Source organism: Lissotriton helveticus, chromosome 10 (assembly GCF_964261635.1).
Source record: "Lissotriton helveticus chromosome 10, aLisHel1.1, whole genome shotgun sequence".
NCBI lineage: Eukaryota > Metazoa > Chordata > Amphibia > Caudata > Salamandridae > Lissotriton > Lissotriton helveticus.
The window spans coordinates 925567132-925592389 of NC_136071.1; positions in this window are offsets into that span (position 1 = coordinate 925567132).

Below are 25258 nucleotides of genomic sequence, written 5' to 3' on the forward strand. Positions count from 1 at the left end.
TTGCACAGCACACCTCGCGAGAGTTCGCAATTGCGAACATGTAGTTGCGGCGGAAAGGAACAATCTCGCACTTGCGAAATAGAGATTTTGCAATTTCGCACAAGAAAATCACCAGCAAACAGGATAAACCTTCAGAAAATTATGATTTTTATCAGAATCACTCCTCAGGTTGACATTTGCATGGCCTTTTTTTTTGCAAGGAGTCCATTTTGGGGGGGGGGGGAGGAAGGAAGTGCCCCACAGTCTCCAACTTCCTGTTCCTGTCCAGCAGGCTCCTCCCAGTGCTTTGTCCATCTCCTGGTCACTTTCATTTGGATCTGGAGCTGGAAGGATTACTTTTTGTGGGTGCTGCTGGATATTTGGATTTGAGGCCTTTTTGACTGTCTTTGGATCACTTTTGGATTAGAAATCAACTTTCACAAGTAAGTTTGTTTGGGGCATTACAGTTGCTGCAAGTACAATTTTGGAACTTTTTCAGAAAATTAAATAAATTATATTGTGGGTAGCCACAGTATCCAGTAGGACCAGGGTTGGTTATGGGTGCATGATACAACTGTTTTGTTGAATTTAAACACCATTGAGGCCATGGATGGGCTGGGATTGTGCAGATTTTATTGTTTTTTGTCGTTTTTTTGGGCCTGCTGGTGTGGCCCTTTGCCCAGGGGTGGTGAGTGTTGCATGGGCCTAGTCTTTCTGTGGGGTGTCTTCTTGAATTTAAACATAATTGAGGCCATGGATGGGCTGGGATTGTGCTTATTTTATTGTTTTTTGTCGTTTTTGGGGGGCTGCTGGTGTGGCCTTTTGCTTGCCCAGGGGTGGTGGTGGTGCATGGACTGAGTGTGCCTGTGGTGTTGTCTCACTCTCTTTGATGTAAACATCATGGATGGCATTGGATTGTGGTGATTTCTGGCTGTTTTTCTGTTTTTTGGGGGTGTACTGTTGATGTGGTCTGGCCATGTGGGTGGTGGTGGTGGCCATCTTGAGTGCTGGCTGGTACAGGCAACATGTGCTTGGGGTGTAAGGGGGCCATTTTGAGGAGAGGCAGTGTCTGAGGCCTGCACTTATTTTGCCTACTTTTCATCCCTTATGCCCAGGGGTAGTGAGTGTTGCATGGGCCTAGTGTTTCTGTGGGGTGTCTTCTTGAATTTAAACATAATTGAGGCCATGGATGGGCTGGGATTGTGCTTATTTTATTGTTTTTTGTCGTTTTTGGGGGGCTGCTGGTGTGGCCTTTTGCTTGCCCAGGGGTGGTGGTGGTGCATGGACTGAGTGTGCCTGTGGTGTTGTCTCACTCTCTTTGATGTAAACATCATGGATGGCATTGGATTGTGGTGATTTCTGGCTGTTTTTCTGTTTTTTGGGGGTGTACTGTTGATGTGGACTGGCCATGTGGGTGGTGGTGGTGGCCATCTTGAGTGCTGGCTGGTACAGGCAACATGTGCTTGGGGTGTAAGGGGGCCATTTTGAGGAGAGGCAGTGTCTGAGGCCTGCACTTATTTTGCCTACTTTTCATCCCTTATGCCCAGGGGTAGTGAGTGTTGCATGGGCCTAGTGTTTCTGTGGGGTGTCTTCTTGAATTTAAACATAATTGAGGCCATGGATGGGCTGGGATTGTGCTTATTTTATTGTTTTTTGTCGTTTTTGGGGGGCTGCTGGTGTGGCCTTTTGCTTGCCCAGGGGTGGTGGTGGTGCATGGACTGAGTGTGCCTGTGGTGTTGTCTCACTCTCTTTGATGTAAACATCATGGATGGCATTGGATTGTGGTGATTTCTGGCTGTTTTTCTGTTTTTTGGGGGTGTACTGTTGATGTGGACTGGCCATGTGGGTGGTGGTGGTGGCCATCTTGAGTGCTGGCTGGTACAGGCAACATGTGCTTGGGGTGTAAGGGGGCCATTTTGAGGAGAGGCAGTGTCTGAGGCCTGCACTTATTTTGCCTACTTTTCATCCCTTATGCCCAGGGGTAGTGAGTGTTGCATGGGCCTAGTGTTTCTGTGGGGTGTCTTCTTGAATTTAAACATAATTGAGGCCATGGATGGGCTGGGATTGTGCTTATTTTATTGTTTTTTGTCGTTTTTGGGGGGCTGCTGGTGTGGCCTTTTGCTTGCCCAGGGGTGGTGGTGGTGCATGGACTGAGTGTGCCTGTGGTGTTGTCTCACTCTCTTTGATGTAAACATCATGGATGGCATTGGATTGTGGTGATTTCTGGCTGTTTTTCTGTTTTTTGGGGGTGTACTGTTGATGTGGACTGGCCATGTGGGTGGTGGTGGTGGCCATCTTGAGTGCTGGCTGGTACAGGCAGCAACATGTGCTTGGGGTGTAAGGGGGCCATTTTGAGGAGAGGCAGTGTCTGAGGCCTGCACTTATTTTGCCTACTTTTCATCCCTTATGCCCAGGGGTAGTGAGTGTTGCATGTGCCTAGTGTTTCTGAGGGGTGTCTTCTTGAATTTAAACACCATTGAGGCCATGGATGGGCTGGGATTGTGCAGATTTTATTGTTTTTTGTCGTTTTTTTGGGCCTGCTGGTGTGGCCCTTTGCCCAGGGGTGGTGAGTGTTGCATGGGCCTAGTCTTTCTGTGGGGTGTCTTCTTGAATTTAAACACCATTGAGGCCATGGATGGGCTGGGATTGTGCAGATTTTATTGTTTTTTGTCGTTTTTTTGGGCCTGCTGGTGTGGCCCTTTGCCCAGGGGTGGTGAGTGTTGCATGGGCCTAGTCTTTCTGTGGGGTGTCTTCTTGAATTTAAACATAATTGAGGCCATGGATGGGCTGGGATTGTGCTTATTTTATTGTTTTTTGTCGTTTTTGGGGGGCTGCTGGTGTGGCCTTTTGCTTGCCCAGGGGTGGTGGTGGTGCATGGACTGAGTGTGCCTGTGGTGTTGTCTCACTCTTTTTGATGTAAACATCATGGATGGCATTGGATTGTGGTGATTTCTGGCTGTTTTTCTGTTTTTTGGGGGTGTACTGTTGATGTGGACTGGCCATGTGGGTGGTGGTGGTGGCCATCTTGAGTGCTGGCTGGTACAGGCAGCAACATGTGCTTGGGGTGTAAGGGGGCCATTTTGAGGAGAGGCAGTGTCTGAGGCCTGCACTTATTTTGCCTACTTTTCATCCCTTATGCCCAGGGGTAGTGAGTGTTGCATACTTGCATGTCCCTAGTCTTTCTGTGGGGTGTCTTCAATGTAAACATCATGGATGGCATGGGATTGTGCTCATTTTTCTGTGTTTTGTCGATTTTTTGGGGTGTATAACTGAACTGATGTTCCTCTGTCTTCCATTGCTTTTAGGTGCACAAGAAGACTCAATAGAACCACCAGTGCCAGGAAGAAGTCCTGCAGCGGTGTGTGCAGCATAACGTCACGCGACGTCACGTCTGGACACAGAACCCTCTGCAACTCGTGCAACTGCTGCCTGCTGACCTGCTCTGAAGAAGATGGCCCCAAAAAAAGTAACCCGTAGCTCCTCTAGCAAGAAAGGTGCCAGTAAGGAGCAGAAGAAGCAAGTTACCAAGGACACTGGTGTGCCGCCCGCCCCTTTTTTTGTGAGTAAAAAAAAAAGTATGCCTGCAGCAGCTGCAGCGGGATCTGCTGGGGACCAAGCTGGCAGCAGCACCCCCGCTCCATTGGGCTCAGTGCCACCACCACCACCACGCCAACTTAAGTCCAAGCCCTTGAGTGCTGCAGAGGCAGCCAGTATACTTCTTCAATCACCATCGACCAGTGATGTTGGCTCATCGCAAGAAAGCAGCAGCAATGTCCCTCAATCAACACAGGTTGTTGTAGCTCATCTGACGAGTGTTGAACAACCACAGCGGCAACAACAATCACATGTGCAAGTACAAGCCCAAGTACATGTGGAAGGAGAGGCAGCGCAAGGAGATGCGCATGCAGAGGTGCATGGAGGGTCACAACAAGTGCCCACAATAGTTGTTCCTCCCGAAGTAGGGGCACATCAGGAAATCGACAATCAAGGCGAGGTATCATTTGAGGAAGCCACTCCTCCTGATGATCCTTCATTGTCTTCCACAACCCTAGCAAGGAAGAGATCAAGGGTGGTGTCTACATCCTCTTCAAGCACACCTCCTTCTGATGATACGGATCAAACTTGGGAACCAGCACCACAGCCGTCTGAGAGTGAGGCACACCATGATCCAACAAAGGTACTTAAGCGTAAAAGGAAGCTCGTCCAAAGTCTCAGACTTATGGAGTGTGATGAGGCTCAACAAGAAGTGGCGGATACTGCTGCTGATGAAGACTCTGCCAACGACGACCCAGTCATCATAAAGGTCACTGCAGCCCCAGCGGGCATGCAGCAAACAGACATTTTGACCCTAGCCCGAAGAGCTGCTGAGCGTGATGATGATGATGATGTTGTCGATGAGGAGGCAGTGGAAACACCACAATCATTGGAGTTAAGTAGTACACCAACTCGTCCCGCTTCCATATTTCTTTCTGGCAAGAAGAGACCTCCGTCAACCTCGACCTTAATTAGTGGCGGTGAAAGTGCAAAACGTACAAAAGTTGGGCAATCCAGATCCTCCACTTCATCTGGCATTAGCTTCATGACCACCACCACCAGTATCGCCGCCTCCTCCATGTCCCACAGACACTTCAAGTCCCCCGTTTGGGACTTCTTTACTGTTTGTCCAAAAAATCCAAAGTTTGCCATTTGTACCATTTGTAAGCAAGCAGTTAGTCGTGGTAAGCCAGGTACCAGTACCAACTATGGTACCGGAGGCCAGAGAGGTCATCTTAGGAGACAGCACACTGTCAAATGGTTTGCGCACCTAGATGCGATCAAGAAAGGCCAAATTCAAGGAAACGTTGATGTTTCATCTGATGATGACGAGCAGGAAGAAGACGTGTCAAACACTTCCCTTACACCCAGTACCCCTGTCAGCAGCACACCCAATGTGAGGCACACTAAGAGTGTTGGAGCGAGTGAGACACCAACGCACAAAAGTTCACCAGCGAGCAAAATTGGGTCAACGAAGTCATTATCAGCCCGTAAATGCTTGGTCCAGGGCAACATTAGAACAATGCTTACTTCAGACGTGCCATATGAACGCAACCACCCACTGACGCGTCTGTATAACACTAAGCTGGCTAAAATGCTAGCTGTGGACCTTCTACCTTTTTCTTTTGTAGAAGCGGTAGGTTTTCTTGAATTAGTTGCAACGCTCTGCCCTAAATGGAAGGTTCCGAGCCGGTTCTATTTTGCCAGAGTTGCGGTTCCAGCACTACATGAAGATGTGCTGCAGGCGATTGGGGCAGCTTTGCAGAAGAGTGCTGTTCACACAATACATCTGACAACAGACATGTGGACCAGTGGCCCAGGCGATGATTACATGTGCATCACTGCACACTGGGTCTCTTTTTCAGGTGTTATAGCAAAGCTAAACGCAGGTGTTGACCCGGACCAAGTTTTCAAAGCTGCTCGGAAACATGCAACACTAGCCATGTTTGCCTTGGAGAAAAGTCACACAGCAGAAAACCTTTTGGAAGAGTTTGACAAAAAGGTGTTGTCAATGCTATCCCCCCTAAAACGCAAGATTGGTTATGTTTCCACGGATAATGGCGCCAATGTAGTTAAGGCCATGTCACAGGGTCACCATGTTAGAGTGCCGTGTTTGGCGCACTGTATCAACCTGGTAGTTCAAAAATTCTTGAGTGATAAAGAGAGTCCAGCGTTCGAGGTAATGGCCACCTGCCGCAAAATGTGCAACCATTTCAGCCATTCTTTTAAGGCCCGGAAGCATCTGCGGAGACTGCTACTTCAACGTGGAATGCCAGTGAAAGCACTCATCCAGGAGGTGGCAACACGTTGGAACTCAACCTTCTACATGCTTGAGCGTCTGCATGAGCAGTATACGGTACTCGATCACTATTTCTTGACAGAGGCTACATCTCAGAAGGAGGACCTGCGGATGAGTAAGGCGCAATGGGCCATAGTTAAAAGCCTGACAGACATGCTTCGTCCTTTTGAGTTCTTCACGCGTGCAGTCAGCCAGGAGGACTGTAATTTGGGAAAAGCTATCCCATTGTTGTGCATACTGGAGCACCAACTGATGGCGGTTTCTTCTGAGTTTGAAAAAGATGAAAAAAAAAAAAACCATTTCATTTTGTCTGAGAAATTATTACATCGCCTACGTGGTGATGAACGTCTTAAAAACATCAACTCAGATCAGCATTACATTTGTGCTACTATTCTGGATCCACGCTACAAAAAGGCGCTGGCAGACAACGCATTCTTTCCTTTCGCTGATGCAGATGTTCAAAAGTACAAACATTGGTTAGCCTGGTCAGCCAAGAGGTTTGAAAAAGAACGGCAGGTTATTGAAGGAGAAGCCAGTACATCAGCATCAGCAGGCCATCCGCAGTCACAAGAATCCACTTCTGCACCTGTGGCTGGGGCACAAGTGACCTCTCAGCCGTTAAAGACACCGGCAACTGGATCATCTGCACCACACACAATGACAACACTAACAGTGGCTGGGGAGGAGGATTGGCTAAGTTTGATGGGGTATGGTTCTCTAAAAAATGTCACAGGCACAGCAAAAAGTAAGCAAAGTGGAGGAACAGTTGATGACCTTGAGTCGATGGTGCAGGACTATCTGAATGACTCAACAGTGGTCTTTCTTAATGAGGAGCCATTGCAGTATTGGCATGGCAAAAAACAATTGTGGCCACAGCTCTACAACCTGGCTATAAACTATTTGTCTTGCCCACTCGCAAGTGTGTCTTCTGAACGTGTTTTCAGTGCTGCTGGTGGCATTGTAACTGCCAAACGGAGCCGCCTATCGCCCAAAAATGTGGAGCGGCTGACAATGATCAAGATGAATCAGCACCTCATACCACCAGATTACAAAGTGCGAGAAAGCACGCCACATGAAGACGATGAGGACAGCAACGTAGATGAGGGGATTTTTTCTCTGTTCGGTGCCACTGACCTCATCCAGCCTGAATTCGCAGAGTATGATGACGAAATCTTGTTCTTATTCCCTGACACCGAGCCCTGAAAATGAGACAATCAATCAAGAACTTTCTTTTTCGTCCTTATTCACTTTTATTCCTGTGTGCTTTGTGTCTCTCTTTCTTTGTTTTGCACAGTTAATTTAATTCAAACTTTAATCACCTAATCCCAAAAAGAAGACCATCATCAGTACTGTCTTCACTTGTTTGCTTATTGATTTGAAGGTGCCGCAGTCTACATTCCTCAGGTTCACAAGTTCTGAAGAACATGCTCCTCTATCCTCCTCCTCCAGACTGCGATTTCCCTCCAAGCAGAGTGCTGGATTACGCACAATGAAGAAAGACTCAGCACTTGTGGGGGTGTTGTACTTCTTTGCGGGTGAGTTGACGGTTTTGGGCCCATTGCTGTGAAGCTCTAATAATGGACAAAAGTGTTTTGGACCAAATATGAGGTGAAAATTTCTTGCCGTTTTTGCTGACTTGCTTGCCTTTGAGGTGCTCTTTGGCGGGGTTCCGGGGGTTTGTGTGTAATTTTTGGTGTCTGTCGAAGCACTGCTGCGACAGTCTAATCTTGATTGCATTTGCTTTTCAGGAAATCCGTGGTGGAAAACAGGAGTTATGATGATTGATGATGACCTAGCTGCACAGCGCGTTACTTTGGACCGAAGGCCGAGAGACATTGTAAGTATGAGATTTAGCTTTTTCGCTGTTTGGTGGTGTTGTGTCGCGTGTTTTTTTGCGGGTGGGTTGGCGCCGGCGGGTCTTGCCTGGGGCTTTCCTGGGAAGGTCTAATACCGGATACAAGTGTTTTGGACAAAATCCATAAGGAACAGCCTTTTTTTTGCCATTTCTTCAGACATCTTGCTCAATGTAGCATTTTGGGGGGCTTCCTGCTGTTCGTGGGTGGGTTGCGGCCGGGGTCTCTGTCGAAGCACTGCTGCGACAGTCTAATCTTGATTGCATTTGCTTTTCAGGAAATCCGTGGTGGAAAACAGGAGTTATGATGATTGATGATGATGACGACCTAGCTGCACAGCGCCGCGTTTGGACCGAAGGCCGAGAGACATTGTAAGTATGAGATTTAGCTTTTTCGCTGTTTGGTGGTGTTGTGTCGGGTGTTTTTTTGCGGGTGGGTTGGCGGGTCTTGCCTGGGGCATTCCTGGGAAGGTCTAATACCGGCTAGAAGTTAGTTGGACAAAATCCATAAGGAAACACCAGTTTTGGCACTTTGTAAGTTAGGGTTCGTTAGGGTTAGCCCTAGCAGCAGGATTGCATGTGTTTAGGGGGGTTCTATTGCAACGCGGTTCTGTTGTTGTAGAGCACTGTTGGAGCGATGCTGGCTATGGATACTTTTGCTTGCAGGCAAGTGGTTTGAATACAATCCACGGTCTGTATTTGGGTCTACTGTTACTTTCAAAGTACGTTTTGTAACCATTTTTCTGCTAGGCATCATCAAAGTGTGACTTTTTGAACCACACAGCGTACATACCTTTTATTTATTTATCAGTGGTATTGTAATAGCACTTCCTGTTTTCCGTTCAATAATTACAGGCCGGGTTTCAGTCAACATCCGCCAGGCAGGCAGTGGACAGGGTGTCTCTTCTGTCAGTGGTCACCACCACATTGATGGACGAAGCGTCAGCTGGAATGGAGGAGTGCCGCCAATAAGAGGAATTGTTTGCTGCATGCAACTTACTTACCAATTTCAACAGGACAACTCCAACAACATACGCAATACAGATACAGTATCCATTGTTGTCTTTTATTCTATGAGTGTGACTGCATGTGCTTACCTTTACTTTGTAACCAAAGATTGTCTGTAAACTCTGTATCTTCAATTATTGTTTGTCCATGCTCTGCTTTTTTTTTCTTCTCTCAACAAAACCTACCCAAAAAGAAACCCCCATTCCCATCCATTTTACAAACCCTAACCCTCTTCCCCCGGGCTGTGTTGTTTTGCTTGATGTCTGACTAAAATGACATCAATAATTCCACACACTTGCTGGGGAGGATAAGGTGATAGCAGCAACAGGCTGGTGAAGGAATACGAGGATATCTTCTAGACTTACTCAGCTTCAGTACTATATCTTCTAGTAGTAGTAGCCAATGTCAAATAAATTCAACGCAAGTACTAGTTATACTTGCAATACTTTACCATTTGTTAGGCTACATTATGGCACTGTTCTAGTGTACTGTCACCTGCTATTTTCTCGATCGTACCGTAACCGTTGTAATGCTACAGTAAGGAGTACAAACAAGGTTTCGTTTTCTTTTTTTCCATAGGCATGCAACTGCCACTGTGTCACACCACTAGTAACACCGCAATGAGGAAATGTCACCCGCCCAGGAATGACAACGTTAATCCCCATTTCACCTGGAGCCAGCCCTGGGCCTAGCCCTAATTTCTAACACAAATTACAGGTAAGATAAGCGTTTGGTGGGAGGTAGTATAATGGAGTATTATTTCGGAGTAGACAAGAGTTTGACGGTTGTACTACTAAAGTCCTACGACTGTTCAGGAAAACAAAGTTACTGTTACACCCCCGCCCCCCACCCACCAGACTGAAAAGCAGTAAAAAACAGGTATGGTCAGATAAAGTAGTTGAAAAATATATTTATTTATCCCTAACAAAATAATCTCCCTCACCCACCCTAACCCCAACGATTGTCTCTGAAACGTCCCAAAACGATCCCAACTCCCAAATCCCACCCCCCAAAAGTCTATAAAAAAAGGGCAAGGGACACTCCACTACTGGAGGGTGCTGGTGCTGGTGCATGATGCGGCATGGGCATCATACTCCTTGCGGAGGGTGGCAAGCTCGGAGCGGAGGCCCTTAACCAAGGTCTTATACCTCAGGACCTCCTGCTCCAGGTTGGACATGCGGACTCGGAGGCGGTGTTGGCGTTCCTTGCAGCTCCTGTGGGGGGCAGCTGGTGTTTCCGGTGCTTGGCGGTGGCGGTCGGCTTTCTTAGCCCGGCTCGGTCCCGCTGGTTTAGTCACGGAGGAGGATGCAGTCGAAGATGTTGCCCCGCTCGACTGCGTGTCCTCCTCCTCCTCCAGGGCCACCAGCCGCCGATACTCGGCGACTGTGGCCTCCAGCCTCCGTTGCCGGGCCAATCTAGCCTGCTCCCTCCTTGTTGTTGATTTGGAAGAAGGAGCAACTATATGAAGAAAGAAAGACATAGTCTGTAACCAATGCTCCTTATTAATAACACAAAGTGATTGAGCCGAAAGTTGGGTCACAGAGTACAAGTAGCAAATTGAAAGCACAGTACATAACTATTGAGGACAGTATCTATGTAACCCTCCCACTTCTGCATCCTTGCTCTAACAGTAGTGGTAGTTTAATGAACTAATTCTACGACCACTATGGACTTCCATTACAGTCGACTATGACAGTACACCAGTCTTATTCTTCTTCTTCTCTCTTGTTTAGGGAAATGGGTACGTTATCTTATGCAAGCCGGCAGAATGACATGGACACAGCACAGTGAAGTTGCACCCGAGAAAAAAAGTTGCACACCATGATGATGGAGACAGACTTGCGTTACTGTACCGGTCCAGTACATGCAGGTGGTGAAGCTATTACTTTTCTATTACGGGTGGCACTGAGAATACTCTGTTACAAGGGCTACTGCTTAATTAATTTACCTTTCACCCTACAGTGCAAATGAGTACTAGAAAAGGAAACTGAAGAAGCTAACTAATTTGATTATCTATCACTTCACATGGGACGTATTTAATGACAGATGAGATGACTTTAGGTGCTTTGCTTAATATTGAGTGAACACAGTGATACACCCACACATGAATGACGTACTACAAGTAAACTAAAGTTATTAAGAGAGGTACAGTGTCCACCGTAATAACCAGATATATGCTGTGAATGCAAACGCAATACAAAGTACTGCTACTATTCATGGAAGTATTGGACACATTTACAATTTCTTTTCCTTGCCTTCCCTGCACTGGGACGGACGTGCGGGTGCGGTGGTACATGCTCTTCAAGGTAACACTTACTTCACCTGGCGACCATCTACTCTCTCTAGATACACATTTGCTATGTAAGAGTCAGAGAATACCATGCTCCAGGCATCCATTCATTCAAAGTATACGCACACATACAGTTTCTGTTTCACCCACCCAGGCTGCTGTCCTTCCACCCATCCTTGCTTCATCATTGACCCAGCCATGCACCATACCATATTCTTTCCTTCCCAGCCACCTCTGGGTCCAAGCAAACACATATCGTTCTTCTTTGCCAGCCATCATACAAGTTCGCGTCCCACTTACTTACACCCTTCTTTCGCTTTTCGTTCATCCCATCCATCACGTTCGTCTAAGAACTTATTGGGATTCTTCTCACCAAAAACTTCACAGCTAAGTCGAAGTACATTTCGAGGAGGCTACTACCTGGTTGATTTGTAATTGTAATACACCCGTGCAGAAAGCACACTATGCAGTCTTCAATCTCAATAAGTAAGGAATATATAGCTTACCTGTTTCCGCCACCACCGTTTGATCCCCCACAGGAACGGCCACCAGCTCTTCTACCGCCGCATCCTCCCCAGAGGCCTCCGAGTCCAAGTCCAACACATCAGCCACCTCCGCGCTGGCCCCGTCACCAGATGTTACACCTACAAAGTACATTTAAGAAAGTTAGAATACACCACTCACTACTATATAATATTTGGTCTAGGAGAAATGTTAAAAAAACAGAATACAATGTAATAATTTGTGACTGTCTACTCCATAGTAAAAATGTCCCATTTTCCAGGGAAGGCTGTTGTCTTGCTGCACTTTTATGCACAACTGATGAATGCTTGCTTTTGATTTTTAACACGCACCACTTTTTCTCCTAACAGACAGAAGCTTGACTCCTGAGTCCTAAGAACACGACCAGGATCAAGTTCAAAGTAGGTGAGAGTTCGGCTCGACCACAAGAAATGTGTCCAATTAATCGTCAGCACTAACCACTTTTCCGTTTACAGTTAAATAGTTTTATGACAAAGTAGATTTCAATAAATGTGTTTACTTTTAATAAAGCTTTTACACTTAAATAGACTCTGTGGTTTTTGTTCCTCTAGACTAGAGTGGATGAGCTAAAGGTTTTGGAATTTTTGCAAGCATGAGTGCCTCTGACACTTCTTGACTGTGCTGTGACTCCGTACTACTCTCTTGTCCTGCGTACGATAATCTAGAGATCATTGGGGATCTATAATCGGTGACTTCGGGAGCTGAATGACTCTGCCACACTATCTAGTCAGTAAGGAGACAGTGCATAGAGGTATTGCTGAATATAATGGGAGTCCAATGGAATTGCCAAATGTCCAATCTTAGTTAGCTACACAGACAGACTAATAAAAATAGTCTAGTAATACCACAGGGAGTCATCATATTCGAGGCAGGATAAGAATTTATATTCAGTCTACAAGAAGATCAAAGACGATTTAGAAAAAATCGAATGAGGAACGCTAGGAAAAAATAGGTACTGTTTAGTAAAATGTAAACTTACTGGGGCCAGCAAAGGAGCCCTCGCCTGCCCGATCCTGGCCTGCATCCTCAGCACCCTCCTCCTGTGTCCTCTTGCCCTTGGGGGGAGCTGATGTACAACATGAAAGAAAGAAAAACCATAAAACATGGATGAGATTTTTCAACCAAATCAAACATTTCAAAAGAACAATAACAACATATTTTGGAAAAATAGCAAATAGATAGACAACTATTCCACGGGATCTATCTCATGTGGTATACTACGTTATTCGTATTGCCTGATTTGCGGAACGTTGACTTAGAAAGTTCCTATGTAACTCAATAAACAGACTACTAAAGAGGTTTGCCTAGGCCTGGCACTGCAGGCAGTAGTGCACAACACGTGACAGACAAAGTCCATCCTGCTTGCAGATCAGTGAATACTCAAACTATCAATCCACCCGCCACCACCGCCACTATTTCTTCTGATAGCCATGTGACTGTCTAAAGGAAGGACACTGGACTTCAGTCTGTTGGGGCTGATTTATAAGTCCCTTGCGGAAGTTGCGGCTGATTTTCCTCCATTGTTGCGTGCCTTTTCTGACGCAGCGGCAGAACAAAAGACTCGCCATGGTGTTGGTGCGGCGTATATATTAAAAAAAAAACACATATGGGCATATGGGCGATGCATCACGTTGTAAAGCCCTGCGCCATCAGGGGGCGTTCCGGCGCAAGGGAGGGCGTACCTGCGCAGGAACGAATCCTAAAAGTGGCTGAGGGAAATCTACAAGATGTCAATCAGTCATTTTTATGACAATGATGCATGACTCAAACCCTGCGCGCTTGAAGCCGACGTACGGCTTGATGCAGCATTGGGGAGATAGGGTACCCCAGAGCATTGCTGGAGCTGCGCCATCGTTGGCACGCAACTCCAGCAATGCGCTGCCTTTACGGCACAGATGCGTAAGGCTTCTGTGACGTTTTGGGCCAATGGGTGGTGGTGGCATGGCACACAATTACTGCCGCATCCCTGCTACTTTGCAGGGATGCGCCGGTAATTGAAAATATGACCCTTACTGTCTAGCATTACGCAGTTCTTTTCTTTACAGTACACTGATACATAATTTCTCAGGCCAATGAAATGCTTCTGAACACAACATACAAAACAAAGAAGCATAGTAGCAAGCAAGGCTACTGAGAAGGAGAGCAGTGCACCTGAAAATGAAATGCATAGAAGATTTTGAAATATAATTTACCTCAATGTAATCGGCAGCATTATTGCTCTTGGTAAAGAACAAAGATTTGCAAATAACAGAGCCGGATAAAACAGAGTAGTAAATGTACTACTACTACTACTCACCAAGCCCGGGGACCTCTACGCCGAGCGCGTCCAGCAAGTCCCGCTCCCGGTCCATGACATCGGTCCAGCGGTGGGTGGCCTGGTTATACGTGCGCCGGACCCCAGAGATCTTGTACATGGCCCGGCACACCTTCTCCCACCGCTGGCGGCGCTCCCGGATGCCATAGCCGGTCGCGATCTTGCCGCCTCCCAGGATCGTCTTGGGGAGGCGGCGCTGGACATGGAAGATCAGTGCCGCCACTTCCTCCGCGCTAAAGATCTCCCTCGGGACCACTTGCTCCCCCCTTAAACGCCCGCACGGGAGCCGGGCACGGGGTGCGGGACCCTTCCCCTTCTCAGGGTGCTTCCCGGCTCCCTTTACCATGGTCTGGGCAGAAATAAACTTAAATGATAAAGAAGAAATAGAATAGTGAAGAAGAAAATAAAAGAGTTTAAAAAAGTAGTTTAAAAGTAACTAAAAGCTGCAGAAAACACAAAAATATAGAGCTAGAAAAATAGAGGGTTAGATAATAAGTAAAATTAGATCAAAAAAACTTCAAACAAGCAAAGGATGGCAGAGATTGAGAGAGGATAGAGAAAGCATGCCCAGAACCATAGCAATGAATGAGAAACAAGATGGCCGCGCCCGTTCACGACCGCGTGGGTAAGTTCGCGCGAGATTTTCCTTGCGAGTACGCGCGAACTTGTACTCGCGAGCAGCACACTTTGCGAGATTACACATAGCGGGCGGAAACGGAATTACGTCACGCCAACAAGATGGCCGCGCCCGTGTACGACCGATAGGGTAACTTGGCAAACGAATAGCTAGAAGCGCCTCGCGAACACGCGCAAGATCACGCGAACATACACGTCGCAACAAAAACAATTTTGTATTCGCACGTATTCGCGGCTTCCGAAATCGATCTCGCACGGATTCGCGCCCCAAATAACGCGCGAAATTGCAAAAAAAACGATTTTAGCTAAAATGAAAGCAATGAGCAGGTGCAAAAGTTCAAACTTAACATTAGTAACATTCAAGGTAGTGCTTCCTGATGGGCCCCTCCAGAGTTTGCAACAATTCTATGACCCTGCTATGACCCAAACAGCAGGCTCATAGAATAGCACCATAAAGGTCCTGTAAAAAAAAAAAATCACTGCAACAAATAGCAAATTACAGATAAGGAAGGAAGCAGGTGCCAGCCAGACTGGAACTTTCAAAATTACTGACACATTAATGAAACACAAATTAATTGATGGCAGTTGAAGAAGGGCAGGTGTGCTAGCTTTTTTCAACCACCATAATCTACAGTAATAAATAAACCTAATAGGTGCCTGTGAGGATGTACTAGAGGGTGGCATGGGTGTCCCAGAGGGTGGCAGTGGTGAAACAGAGGGTGCTGTGAACCTGTGATGATAAACCAGACGTAGAAACAACATAGTCGCGGCCGTTGCAAGCCGAAAAGTAAGTTCGCAATTGCGAACTTGTCCCAAAATCGGCGCGAACACGCGCCAACACAAAAAACGGAAAAATCCGCAAGTCCGCTAGAGTTCGCGGATCTTCGCGGATTGCGAATCCGTAAATACGCAAGTTCGCGGATTGCCAATCCGCAAAATCCGCCCATGCTTAGTGGGCGTAGTACTCCGCTGCGTTCACGGAGTGTGAGTAGTGTTGCCTACTTCACGATTCGCAAATTAGGCGTACTAGGCAACACTACGCACACCCCATGGAGGAGCGAAGTTGCCTGCCACCTGCCTCCCTCCCACCCTCTTCTAAATGCCCTTAATATAATTTTAAAACATTCTAAAACTAGAAAACAACTTACCTGCGATGCGGCGTCCCGAGGCTCCCTCTTCCTGGTATCTTGCCGACGTCTTCCTCACAAATGAGCATGCGCGGGTGCCCGTGCATGCGCATTTCTTGCGAGAAATCGTTTTCTAGTTTTAGAATGTTTAAACATTATATTAAGGGCATTTAGAAGAGGGCGGGAGGGAGGCGGGTGGCGCATTGTGGGGCTACGCAAAGTGTGTGGGTGCGCGTAGATTCTCCCCCCTTCGTGGTGCTTCGCATAGCCCCACTACGCCCACTACGCCCAGGGTTATTAACTTCCTCATCAGTACTGCTCACCCTCTATACGACCTTCCGAAGGGCCAACCTCAGATGATTAATGTCCATAGCCATTGTGTCCACTTTAGCCTCCAGCGTCACTTGGGAACCCATTCTTGCCTCCAGGATCTCCACAGTGCCTTGTGCCAGTTCCTCTCTCTCTGGGATCACACGACTCCCCTGACTCATCTCCAAGGGGCCAGGCACAGTGTATTGCTCAATTTTGTGGGATTGCGCCTCTCTTTAGGTCTTGTCTTTCACCATGTTACATGTTCATTTTTGGGCAATTAGCCTGAAATAGATACTACTTTAGATGGATGGAAATAATATTGCCAGAGCATATGCTGCAACATCTGCATTTCTTCCAGCATAATTTAGACAACCTTGCAGCATAATTTGATTCTTCATGCCACATAATATTACTACACCAGACAATGATACAGCTCTGCATTTGGTGGGGGGCTGTTGCTGACATGATGAAATCCATATTTCACGGGGAACGTTGAAATACTTCGCATATTTCCATATATCTTGTGAAATATGGGGATTTATGACACATCATTTTATGAGTTTCTCTTCAATTTGCAGACACTTTACTAGTTTCTTTAAAATGCCCAGTGCATTTGTACCTAGTACCAGATTTCCATAGCATCTTAGAAACACCTCTGACTTGAGGATACATTTCTATTTGAACACTCTAGCCATCTCTAAACACGGCAACTCGTTTTTAGTATGACATCCGCTTCCTTATTCATTTTATCACATATGCACCATCTTTCAGAAATAAACATAACTTTATTTTTCGGTCTCTACCGTAGACGGCGATTTACAAATCTCAAATTGAACACAATGAACACATATTATGCATTCTATTACAAGGGTTATTGATGTCAACAGACGCAATTGCCAAGCAAATAAATGACAACGGTGCTTTGCATCTTAAACAGATTTCGTACAGGGAGCATGTGTGGGGCTGCCTTTCTCCCTCGAACTGCTTTGTAAAGCGAGGGGCTGCATTCACACTGAACAATTTGCAGGGAACAACCTTTACTCTAAGACAATAAAAGGAAAGCACAACGAATGCTCAAGGGACCGCTATTGACCAGGAACAAGAGTTAATATTGGTCCATCTTATTCCGCTGAAACCACGCATATTAACCTTTCATGCCCACATGTAAACACAGCCCAAGTTGCAGTGCCCCTAAATTATTTTCCAGTATTTTATGCCAACCAAATATTTAAGTTTGTAGATGTGATGTTGTTTCTAAGGATGATTTTGTTTCTCGAAATACATATTTATATTTCAGCCTTGCATACTTTGCATGATTATATTCTAATCAGAATATCATAAAGAACCTTCCCAATGAAAGGTGGTAGGCACACTGCCTGTGGTCATTTAAAATGTACTTTCAGCAGTCAGTACTACCCATGAAAGAAAGTGGAAAAACCGCCTTAAGGTACAATTCTCTGCGCTTTAATACAGGGGCAAAACTACAGCCAGCAGTAAATACATTACCATTGATTTTAGATGTCTGAATTTGTGGAGTTTACATTTTATTTCGGTTAATTCAAACCTTTTTGTATAATAATAAATCTATAATAAAATTACAGGATGTAATATATTTTACATGAGAGATATAACATATAAAGCGTGCAACCCAAAGTTTAAGATCAATTAAGACGAATTACTAGAAAAGGGATATTAATATTTCTGTAAACAGAAAGTGCTTTAAGTACACTTATTACTACATCATGTCAGTTCAAGAAAAGCTCCTGATATGCTGTGTACTTGAACATGGAGAATTAGAGTGCTGTGCTTACATAAAAGACATAGCAGCATATTAGGAAGCGCCCATACTCCTGTTAGGCGAGTTTGAAAATGCACTGATTAGCCCCAGAGGGCGCGGCACATAAAATGGCAAATGGAGAATGCTTCGGTAGTCTCACTAGCAGCCTGTCAACATACTTGATATATCTGATTAATTTAGACACTACTTGGGAGTAATTTTGCATACGCGGTAACGCAAGGTGGTTGGTGCGTATGCAAAACTATTTCATTAACTAACATAGTGCAGGTTCAGAATAGGTGGACCAGTGGTTCCTACTGCTTATTACAAAGTCAGCATTCCGTCATAATTCGGTTTCTGCCCTTTTCGATATAAAATCCACGGAAGGGAAGAGCCCAAATCGTAGTGCATTAATCTAGTTTTGAAATGTATTTAAAAGGTGTCTGCTAGATAATTCTGTGGCCTGAGCACTTCATAAGAGTTTATTACTGTCTATGCATGACTTCTTTTGATGAAATGTGATTTGTCCACTGCTAGAAACGTTTGTTTTGCCAGTTTATTCAAACTTTTCCTGAAAGAGGGGTATGGCAGATCGTCTTCTCACAGTGTGTCCACCCCCTATGAGGTTAGGGCCGACGGAAAGGTAAATTGGTTGTTGTTGCTGGCCGGTACTGGTTTCATTTCTCCCCAAAAGCAGGGTTTCAGTTTGTGCATATATCTTAAACATGCTGTTTTCTCAGCCACATGCTGATCCATTAGGCCAAGTTGTAGCTTAATCTGGGTTTGTGATGAGTTTTGTGGTAATTTTAAAGGAATTCTGCACACTTTGCTTTGGCTAATGTTAACAAAAGACGAGTATATCAGGATATGCCTCTGTGCCATATCGGACAGTGGGGATGCGCTTTTATATTGCCACTTTAGTAATACGTATTGGTGACTAATTACTAGTTTTGTGCAACAAAGCTCGGAAAGCAGAGCATAGGGAAGAGGCCTTTTGTTTGAGGAATTCAGGTGTTGTAAGTCCCCCCCCTGTTCTTCGAACCTTACTCTCAAGTATTTGTATTTAGTGGTTTTATCCAGCCATCTTTCGACCAGGTACTAGGAGCCTGGACTTGTTTACTTTACTTCCAAAGACTATTTTTTGTTCTTTTTAGATTTACTGTCAATTGGTTAATTTTGCATTAGTGATTTAGCACATTGAATAGTTTCTAGAGGCCAATCCCTGTTAGATTGAAGAGCTCATCATCATAGGCATACTGTAGTGATGTAATGACTGAAGCCAAATCTAGGAGGATGTGAATTGACTGCATGAAATGGGGGGATCAAATCAGCTATGCATGAATCAAAAAGCATCGGGTCAAGGATACAACCTTGCATAGGTGTAAATTGTTGATGAAATTGACTTATTTATGCTCAGCTTTACCAGTACCCAAACACATATCTGTGTATAAAAGCTGTATTGCTTGTAGATATCTAAAGGGAATGTGCCAACTCCCAAACTTTTTACACAGCAAATTTCTATTCACATGGTCAAAGTCCATACTGAAATCTATAAACAAGAGAAACAAGAGTACAGGTGCTGCCTCATTTCAAGCAATTATTGGATTGTCATTGCTACAGCAACCACATTTTATGTGGTACTTGGGACTGCTTAGAAGGCAGTTTGGTTGAATGGTATCAAATTTTGGGTTCATGACCAACTCTCCAGATCCTTCAATAAAAGTTATTGAAGTATTTTAACTTTACATCCAGCAATGCTATCTGCTGATAGCTATTTGGGCTAGCAGTGGGACCCATTTTGTAGATTGGTTACATCATTGAACCACGCCACGAGGATGCAATGGTTTGTGTAATTAAACTGACTGTATATAAACTTTGAAACGATTTTGACCAAGTAGCAGGGTCCTGTTTATATAATGCGCCTGGAAGACCATTCGGTCCTGGAGTGCTGTCTGCTTATTTGGTTGATAATTATCCCGAACATTCTTTGTTTTTTATTGTTACAGGTGACGTAAAGATCCAACAATTCCTAATTGTATGGTTTCTTATTTGCCTCCCATACCGTTGTTTTCGTAAGGTTTGCATGGCAGGTTAACCTTTCACAGATGGTTGGTCCTTATCTGTGATAGTTTTTGTTTTCCTCATATCCTAGTTTTTGTCTCTGGTTCTTCAGGGACTTAGCATGACAGTGATTTCGGAACCTGAAATTGATCTATTCATCAGTAGGATGCCCTTCTCGGATGAGGGTACTAATTATCTGGACCTGAATGTCTTCCAATGCACAGATTAGATTTGGTTCCTGAAGAAATGAGAAGTTACTGTCCCTTTTCCAAAAGCAGTAATTAGTGATGACTGGCTGGATTCCATCAAATTTTTTCCAGGTATCCAGGTTCCTGGAAGTTCCCAAGGTGAGAAGCCTTTTCAAGGTTTATTAATGTAATGAATGATTATCTTTTGAGGCTGATGATCACTTTCGCATCTACCTCCAATATTTAAACTTTTGACTTTGTCAAACAAACTGAGCAACATGGGCGTGAAATCCAGAACTGCGACCTATTGATAGAATCGTGTAAATGTGATAGAGGACATTATTTTTTTTAATCATCCACTGAAATTGCAAAGTCCTAGACTCTCAAGGAAATATAAAAATAAGGATCCTAATTGTTCACCTCACTGTGGTCTGGTTTCTTGGGGTGGAATTTCTCACCTTGTGTTTTCTATAAAGTGTTTGGTATCTCTCAATGAACTGAGGAATAGGTTTAAATTGAAGTTGCCAGTGACAATCCATGGGCTATCTCCATATGTGCACATTATTGGAGTGAAATTATGTTACATTTTTTTGATGATATTTTTTTTCCCTTTTGCCGCTAGATTGATATAAACATTGATTATTATCAAAACACCGGTTGTACCACCAAAATCACAGTTTTCAACAATTATTGGCAGCATGAAGGGGTTGTCAAAGGATCATTTTATTTTGTTTTCTTTTAGTGTTGTAACATATTGCAGACAATCTTCTTTTTCGTGGCCCATTTTTATAGCTTACTCATCTGGTAAGAAATATTCACTTTATGCCTTGAGCAGGAATTTAGTTTTGCTTCAGGTTTCCTGGATGCAAATGAAATGATTTGAGTGCAAGTAGGCCACAGTCTCAGGGTCTAATAATACTTTCTTCAGGTCGGCCATGTTCAGGGATATAGATCGTATTTGCGTTTGCTGACTGATTGTGACGCTGCTTTGCAAGTGGAGCTATTGCTCAGTATGTTCTGTTTGCAAATAGGGTGGCAGAATGCCATCCCCATTCTTCCTGAGTGCATTCTCCTCTCTTTTTTTCCCCGGTTTACAGTGTCACCCATTCGATTGCTCCCAAAAGACAAAGATCAGTGCTGTTGTGAAGCCTTGACCTCTGGTCCTGGCAAGCACCCCCCAGCATCTCCGGCTCGCAGTTGCATAGCTCCGGCTCAGAGCCCCTCGATAGCAGGGTTCGCGCCGACAGCGCGTCTCAGGTGTCTTTTTCTTTTTTGCCTGCCGTTCCGTCCTTGCTTGTAAACCCCCTTTACTCTCTCATTAGGTCGAGCTGGAGTGCATCCGATAGGATGCTCCAGTTCGACAACTTTAGTCAGCCGTCTGGGGGAATTAGGGACAAGAGGGTGTTACGAGCTTTTCCTTTTGGATTTGGGTGCGCGAACGCGCACGTCCAGCCCCGCGCCGTGCACATCCCCGGCTCTTGAAGTTGGCACAGGAACACATGCGCGCGCATATACACACACAGACAGACAGACACTCGCTCGCTCACACACACCCCCTCTCCCCCCCCACAGTCATCGGCCTCTTTTAAACACACACGCATACACACACGCATACACACAGACCCCAAGACACATACACACACGCACGCTCACATACATACAGAGCCCCCCGCCGCAGCTCTTAGTGCAAATGGCGCCTTCCTCACTCACCGGCTTCCTTGGTGCGGCGGCTCTCCTCTCATTGGCAGCTGCAGGGCTCGTCTATGCCGGTTACCACGGGCTCTCCCTCACTTGTGGAAGGCGCCGGCAGCAGGACTCTTCCTCCCTCCTTCTCAGGGCAAGTGCACCGGGGCGCAGGGTAGGCTCCTGCCTGCTCCGGTGCTCAAAACAGCCGCGGCTCTTCCGTGGGAGGCGGGGTAGGCTCCCGCCCTCCTACTTCCGGTTTCCGGTTGTCCCGCCGGGCCTGCCTGACTTCCTGGTCGCAGGCCGGTGGCGATGTTCGGTTTGTCCCGGGCTGCGGCGGTGATGCGGGGCGACACACGAGGGGTAGGCTCCCTCCAGAATTTAATTATAAAGCGAGGTGACACTCGCTACAAGTGGAAATACGCCGCAATTTGGGGCAAATGCCGGGTGGGCACCGGCTTGGAGCACCACGCGCTTCTATCGCTGAAGGTTGGTAGGTTGGGGAAGAAGTGTCTGGGGCGTCCTTTAAACAAGCATTTGCAATGCAATAGGTCTCACTTTTGCGAGAGTTTAAGCTATTAGCATTGTAAATGACAATGCCTTTTTAAAAGCAAAAACATAAATAACAGGCATTACCATTTACAATGCCAATAGCTCTAACTTTAATAATGCGAGACCTATTGCATTGCAAATGCTTTTTTTTATTTGCTTGGGCCACTGTGTGCTGTTTCTGTTTTTTCACTGTGTACGGTTTACTCTTTCCCGCTGCTGCTGCCCTGCAGCCCCCCGTCTCAGCCCTGCTCCCGCCACCCTACCTCTGGTCCGACCCCCTCCTCTAATTAATGCTGACTGCTGTGGGGGAGCGCTTGTGAAGCCTTGACCTCTGGTCCAGGCCAGCACTCCCCAGCAGCTCCGGCTCGCAGTCGCATCACCCCAGCTCAGTGCCCCTCCACAGCAGGGTACGCACCAGCAGCGCGCCTCAGGTGTCTTTTACTTTTTTGCCTGCCGTTGCGACTTGATTGTAATCCCCCTTTACTCTCTCATTTTTGTATTTGCTTGGGCCACTGTGTGCTGTTACTGTTTATTTCACTGTATACGGTTTACTCATTCCCGCCGCTCTTGCCCTACGGCCCAGCCCACCGACTCAGCCCCGCTCCCGCCACCCTACCCCTGGTCCCAACCCCCTCCCCTACTTAATGCTGACCACTGCGGGGGAGCGCTTGTGAAGCCTTGACCTCTGGTCCAGGCCAGCACTCCCCAGCAGATCCAGCTCGCAGTCGCATCGCTACGCCTCCGAGTCCTTCCACAGCAGGGTTCGCACCAGCAGCGCGCCTCAGGTGTCTTTTCCTTTTTTGCCTGCTGTTCCATCCTTGCTTGTAAACCTCCTTTACTCTCTCATTTTTGTATTTGCTTGGGCCACTGTGTGCTGTTACTGTTTATTTCACTGTGTACGGTTTACTCTTCCTGCTGCTGCTGCCCTGCGGCCCCCGCCCCCTGACTCAGCCCCGCTGCCCTACCTCTAGTTCCGCCCCCTCCCCTACTTAATGCCAACCACTGCACGGTCGCACCGATGGCATGCCGAAGGCGCGCCTAAGGCAAGCCCGTCTGCATCCGTCCTCGACCCGACTGCGACCAGCTGCAGGAACCCTGGTTCTCCTAGATCCCACCGCTACGACTCAACCACCCTCCACGCACTCAACCCTGGAAGACATACCGACTGCGCAAGAACCCCGCCGAACACCACCATGGTCAGTTCTCATGCAGACCTTGCAGCAGATCCTTCACCATCGACAAAGCTCCCACGACTGCCGAAGGCCCGCCTGATGCACGCACCACTGAAACCCTGACTTGCATCCTTCTCAACGTGCGCTCCCTGCACCGACATTGTGTTGAAATCTGGGACTTGAACAACACTCTCTCGACCAACGTTGCCTTCTTCATGGAGATCTGGACCAACGCCACCACCGGCCCCAACATTGCCACTGCCATCCCGATGGCTACAAGATCCAGAGAAAGGACCACCCGCACCGCCCAGGAGGAGGACTTGCTATCACACACAAGACCCCCCTCCAACTCTCCACCTCCAGCACGAGTGACCCCCACTCCAAAACAGAACACCTCCACTTCCAGATCCAGACGAGCCCCAGGACCACGCTATGTGGCATCCTCATTTACAGACCGCCAGGACCTCACACCCAGCCCGCAACTACCATTGTCGAGCTCAAAGTACCCAACGCCATCACCTCCACATACTATATTCTACTCGGGGGCCTAAACTTCCACCTCAACAACTGCAACAACCCCAACCCCATCACTCTCCTCAACAACCTCGCCAACCTAGGACTGAAGCAGCTCGTCAACATGCCCAACCACAGAGCGGGCCACACCCTCGACCCCATCTTTGCGGGAGGAACAAACATTCAGCCACACCACCTAGCCCCTCTGGTCAGACCACCACTGTGTTCACCTCAACTTCAACACCACCACCGCACCCAAGCCCACTCGAGCCAGCCACGACGGACTAAAGCAAGGTCACAGAGGGACACCTCAACACCACCCTCCGTCAACACCCCCCCATCACTACAACCGACACCAACACCGCAGCCAGGGAATTTCAGCACTGGGTCTCCTGCTGCGCAAACAAGCTTGCATCCCTCCACCTCCCCGACAAACAATGCCCCCTGAAGGCTCCCTGGTTCACCACATAACTTCAAGAAGCCAGACACTCCTGCAGACGCCTAGAGAAAACCCGGCGAAACCAGAAAACCACAGAAGCAGGAACAACCACAAGAGTGCCCTGAAGGTATACCACCAGCACATAAGAGGCACCAAACGGACCTTCATAAGAGACAAAGTCCAGACCAATGCGTTCAATGCCATGGAGCTATTCAACATCATACAGCAGTTCGCAAAACCCACCTGCGAAGCCACAGACTTCACACCTTCCCAGGAATTCTGCGACAAGCTCAGCTCCTACTTCCATCTGAAGATCAAGGCCCTCTACAACAACCTCAGTGAACCAGCCCCGGACACCATCTCCCTACCCACTGCCGCCATTAAGCCGACCATCACGTCCTGTAATCCTGCTAACGTCGAACTCATCACCGCGACCATGAAGGAAACTCACTCAGGAGCACCAACGGACCCCTGCCCACCACACATATTCCACAGGGCCGCCGTCATCGCACCCGAACTAGGATGAACCATCAATGCCTTCCTCAGATCCGGCATCTGCCCAGATGACTGGAAACGGGCAGAGGTGAAACCCCTCCTAAAAAAAGCAACGGCCGACCCAACAGACCTGAAAAAACTACCGGCCCATCTCTCTCCTCCCCTTAGTGGCCAAAGTCACAGAGAAACTCATAAACGCCCAGCTGACCACCTTCATTGAAGAGAACTCTATCCTAGATGCCTCCCAGTCTGGTTTCCGCAGCAACCACAGCACCAAGACCGCCCTCCTCCCTGCCACTGACGACATCTGCATGCTACCGGACCAGGGACACACTGCGGCCCTCATCCTTCTAAACCTCTCTGCTGCCTTCGACACCGTTTCACATCGCAGGCTCGCAGCCAGACTTCATGATGCGGGGATACAAGGAGGCGCCTTCGACTGGATCCAATCCTTCCTCTCCGGCAGAACCCAGAGGATTTGACT